This window comes from Carlito syrichta, unplaced genomic scaffold (genome assembly GCF_000164805.1).
Source record: "Carlito syrichta isolate Samal-C Ts95f unplaced genomic scaffold, Tarsius_syrichta-2.0.1 Scaffold316252, whole genome shotgun sequence".
Classification (NCBI taxonomy): Eukaryota; Metazoa; Chordata; class Mammalia; order Primates; family Tarsiidae; genus Carlito; species Carlito syrichta.
This window is the reverse complement of record NW_007260348.1, coordinates 1,338,029-1,343,677: the sequence shown is the minus strand read 5'-3', so window position 1 is coordinate 1,343,677 and position 5,649 is coordinate 1,338,029.

Sequence of the window (5,649 nt, the reverse complement as noted above, 5' to 3'; positions counted from 1 at the left end):
AGAGAGAGAAAGAGAGAGATCTGACACATGCCTGTATGTAAACAAGTGGGAAAAACACTGGTGCTTGGGTGTAGAGCCCACATATTCCTTACAACCAGCCCCTACTTCCTTGACAGGATAATAGGATATTCCAAAAATCAATAAAAACACTAAGTAAAATTGGGACAGAAAGCCTCTCAAGAATAGAGAGAGGCCAAAAACAACCAGGAGACAAATGGGGTAACTGAAAGCCCAAATCTCTAATTTCTGGAGGTTAGAAACAGCAGGGAAACCAAAGCGCAAACGAGGAAATGGACCACAAGGCTAAGGAGAAGACCTCAATAAAAAGCAAGATTCAGCCCCCCAATTAGTCATTATCCAACCCTGCTGCCAGCCTGTTTTTAATTGTGTGCGCAAAAGAGCCAAGAGTTGAATGCATGGCCTTTTTAAAGGCCCCTGGAGGTCCATTCTCATTTTCCCACCAGCTGTCTCTATTCCCTTTGCCCATTTTCTGAAAGCACGCTCCCCTGGGACAAGGGCAATAGGGGTTCTTTTGCTCCTCCCAGCATGGAGTCATGGCAGGCAACTTTAGTAGGTGGTGGGGGGGTGCTCCAGAGCAGAACTGCAGAGGCAGGAGTTGGCTTCCACAACATGCATGTCAAGGCAGAGGAAAGGACAAGAAAGCATACCTTTATAGACTCAAATGAATCTCCCTTTGACTCAAACAAATCTCCCTTTGATACCCTTCATCTTGGACCCAGTTAAGATGTCGTCCACCCAAATGGGAAGATTACACCCCCCTTCTAAGACTGTGCTGCCAAGAGCAAGGCTCCGAATTCATAATGCATTAGGGCTTCTTACCAATAGCCGCTTTATTTTTCTAAAGTGTGATCTAGAAAGTTGGGGGCTAGGAATCTAGGATGCTAAACATTCAGTTGTAATAAAGCCTACTGTAAAACCAACGTAAGACATAGTATCAAGTTTTCCTTACACTCCTTCACCAAGACACCAAGTAACTAAAGAGCTGGAGAGCTTCAGAGAAAAAATTTAAAAGAAAATTATCAACCAGTTCTGTCTTTTCCACCATGTCACAATTAGAAGTGACAAATGGGGAGAGTTTCGAAAGCAATTCAAGCCTTCTTTCCACCTTTCATTTTTCCCCACCTATTCTTGACCTTTTTTGCTTTCCGTAGGCTCTGGATCTGTGTTGCTTCTGATTGTGCTAAAATTCATAAATGAAGCCAACAATATAGAGATTTGCATTTTTAGAATACATTGTTAAACGTTTGAACATATCTCCTTCCTGGCTAGAGCCTTCAGATTCTTAACAGGAGACTGGAGCTTTCCACATGCGGAGAACACATCAGGATTTAAGTCAGGTCACAGGAGGAAAGGCTGAAAATCACAGAGAACTTTCAAAGTCAGCCTAGCATCATGAGGAAATCAACCAGACTGAAAAAATAACACTCATAAATGCTCCTCTATGTATTCTTTTAAAAACGAAGAAGGATTGAAGCCTGAGAATAGTCAAAACAAGTACCATGCAAAGCAGAGACTACAGGCTCATACGAAGTGTTCAACAAATCCTTATAAGCTCAGCAACCTCAGAGAAAAAAAAATCTTGAAACTTTTACAGAAATTTTCACCAAAAAATTACACAAATGAAAATTAAGCATCAGCCTTGTTCACCTAAATCTGATTTGTAACATATCATAGTGTCTTTAGTAATTTCAAAAGTTTCACTAATTTCTGAAACAAAATCAAATCCACTTCAAATTTTTAAGAAAACGTATTACTTGGCATTCTGACTAAAAGAAAAAGAGGTGCTAAATGTCAATTTAAGGTAGAAAACAAACAGTTCTCAATAAAGAAAAAAGTTGATTCCTCCTGAGGCTCTGTACCCTTAGACCATCATCGCCCCATCTCTCCCACCCCCAGCCTCTGGTAGGTCCCATTTGGTCAACTACCTGTTCAGGAACATCAGGTTGCTCCCTGGTGCCCTGACAACTCAGCAGCCTCACCTACAGAAGCAAGAGATTCAAGAATTGCCTTGTGGTGACTCACTTGAGAAAGGCAACACAGGAGTGAAACATTCTAGAGCAATATTTCTGTTGGCCCGAGGCTGATCTGCCAGACTATCTGGAATGCCTTTGAATAACCTGCTGACTGCTGAACTGAATCAGATTCCTGAGAGTGGAGTTGAGAAGCCTGCATTTTGACCTCACTCCCCAGGTGATTCTGAAGTTTGAGCGCTACTATTCGTTCTGGAGCTATATGAGGTATACAACCGGGCCCTCAAAAAGTACTAATGATAGCCGGGCTCGGTGGCTCAGCCTGTAATCCCGCGCCTTTGGGAGGCTAAGATGAGTGGATTGCCTGAACCCGCAGGTTCGAGACCCGCCTGGGCAGCGAGACCTCATCTCTACAATAAATCAAAAAATCAGCCGGGCGTGGTAGCGCGTGCCTGTAATTCCGGCTACTCGGAAGGCTGAGGCGGAAGGATCGCCGGAGCCCAGCAGGTCGAGGCTGCGGTGGCCGGGAGCGGCCACTGCACTCCAGTCTGGGCGACAGAGTGAGACTCCAACTCAAAAAAAAAAAAAAAGTACTAATGAAAAGCAGGACAGCGGACAAACCTCATTCCTCTCAGACTACCAACACCACTCCTATAATACAAACTACAACCACAAAGTACCTGGAGAAATGTACCAACAAGTTAGGGTTCCTGGCTTATTATGCATATTTTACAACTGACATTAGTTTGCTTTTATCATCGGCTTTAAATTTGTGCAGTTAGTAAAAATAATGCTATGAACCATGAAGATGCATTTGGACCCAAGAAATCACTAAGTATAATTCTGAGAAATGTCCCTGGCTACAGAAGAATGCAAATTACCTTTGTTCTTAAACACAGAATACTAGAATAAAGTTTACATCTTCTCCTCTCCCACCCACCCACATCCCCACTCCCCTAGTCTCTGATCTCCAGAATTTCTGTTAATTAGAGCTTGTACTTTCTAGCTTTACAACTATAAATGGAACATAGAAATAATGTGATTAACTCTATTTTCTAGGCTTAGTTCAAATAATACTTAGTGCTTTACTAAATACCATTAAGAGTTGATTTTTTTTTTTTTTTGAGTTGGAGTCTCACTGTCACCCAGACTGGAGTGCAGTGGCTGCTCCCCACCACCACAGCCTCGACCTGCTGGGCTCCGGCCATCCTTCCGCCTCAGCCTTCCGAGTAGCTGGAACTACAGGTGCGCGCTAACACGCCCGGCTAATTTTTTTGATTTATTGTAGAGATGAGGTCTCGCCAAGTTGCCCAGGTGGGTCTCGAACCTGCGGGCTCAGACAATCCACTCACCTCAGCCTCCCAAAGGCGCGGGATTACAGGCTGAGCCACCAAGCCCGGCTAAGAGTTGATTTTAAGAATGTGTTTTGAGGCTTGCTGGAGACCTAGAAACTAACTTGTATCTGTGGAAAAATTAAAGCAGAGTTCCACATAATTAAACTATAAATAAACTTCTGAGATTCACATGTGAAAGTCAGAGCTTGCCTCTACATTTTATTGATACATATGATGACAAAATATAATTAAATGGAGTTGATGGCTCACCTCAATTTATGAACAAAGACTACTGATGTGAGTCTGATTACAGATACATAATTGTGCTTTGGGGAGCTGAGAACAAATCTTCTGAACAAGAGCAAATTAATTAAAAATATAAGGTATGATATTATTAGAGTAACAGCTCCATATTTCAAGTGCAATATTTTAGCAAATACATATTCAGAATATAGAAAAATTTTCAGAGTGGCCAAAGTATACACTTTTAAAAGTCTCTGCTATTAAACAAATGATACTTTATTCAGGAGAGTCTTTTAGGGCTCTTACATATAGATGAAACAATTTATTAGAGAGGAAACCTAACAGCAAGCAGACACTACACAAAGCCAAGAATCTCCACAAGTCTGACAGCAAAAGCAAATGATAAAAGACAACATGCTAGGCACAGTGGCTCATGCCTGAAATCCCAGCACTTTGGGGAGCAGAGGCGAGAGGATGGGCTGAGTCCAGGGGGTCGAGATCAGACTGGGCAACTTGGTGAGACCTCATCTTTACAATAAATCAAAAAATTAGCTGGGCATGATGACGCACGCCTGTGGTTCTAGCTACTCGGAAGACTGAGGCAGAAGGATCACCTGAGCCCAGTAGGTAAAGGCTATGGTGGCCGTGAGCATGCTACTGCACTCCAGCCTGGTCGACAGAATGAGACTCTGACTCAAAAAAAAAAAAAAAAAAGTGGCACCATAAGCAAAGGTAAAAGACCAGTATAGGCTGTGAGTAAATATGTGAAACATATATTAATATTTAAATATCTAAGATATAGCAAATGCCAACAGATCAACAAGACAAACCCAGCATAAAGATAGACAGAAGAGAAAAACAATTTGAGAAATGTAAATACAAATGTCTAATATGATGTTCAATCTTCTCATTAATCAGTGAAACCCCAATTTTTTTGTTTTGTTTTTTTTGGAGTTGGAGTCTCACTCTGTTGCCCAGGCTGGAGTGCCGTGGCACACTCACGGCCACTCTAGCATCAACCTGCTGGTACCAGTGATCCTTCTGTCTCAGCCTTCCAAGTAGCCGGAAATATAGGCACACACTACCGCTCCCAGCTAATTTTGTATCTATTGTAGAGACGAGGTCTCACCAGGTTACCAGGGCTGGTCTCGAACCTGTGGGCTCAGGCAATCCACTCACCTCGGCCTCCCAAAGTGCTGAGATTACAGGCTAAGCCACTGAGCCCGGCCACAAATTTTTTTCTAAAGTCACCGGTTTTGATCCATTCTACTGGCAAAGATTAAAAAGTCTGAAAATAAATTTGGAAAGGCTGTGAAGAAACCAATAAACTGGCAGGAGTATAAATTAACAATCTCTTTGATGATGAAATTAGCATCTAAATGTTAAAAAACAATCTCTATGACCCAGCACGTTCATTTCTGAGACAGACTGAGAGATGATAGACAGTGACAAATAGACATCTATATGTAAGAGTGTGTGTGTGTGCGTGTGTATGTGTGTGTGTCTTATAAAACTTTGAACAGGTACCCAAGGCAACATACACAAGTGTATCCTTGGCAGCACTGTTTGTAACAGCAAAAAAATAGAAACAACCTAAATGTCCATCAATATAGAAATGACTAAATAAAATATAGGATAGAATACAATACGAGATGATTTTTTTTTTAACATGAGGTAAACGTACCACATACTGACATGGATATATGGCAAGATATGTAAAAAAACTGAAAAAAGTATGTATAGTACAGCACTTAAGATACAAACATACACACAAACATACTGCCATCTGTATTAGCCATAAAAATACCTGGAAGTATAAAACCAAAAGATACCCATGGTGGAGTGGAACCAAGGTTTGGGGAGGAGTGCAAAGGAGAAATTAACTTTATCAGTAATGTCTTAAATTTGTATGATAATATACTTGTGTATTAATTATGTAATTAACATTAAATCTTTCTAAGAACAAGGAAGAGCAATATAGAGAAAGCATGTCAGTTGAAGAATGAATTATTATTATTTACAAACTCAGTCTTACTCAGTTCTTAAATCAAATCTGGTTAAAATTTTCTCACAATAAATTA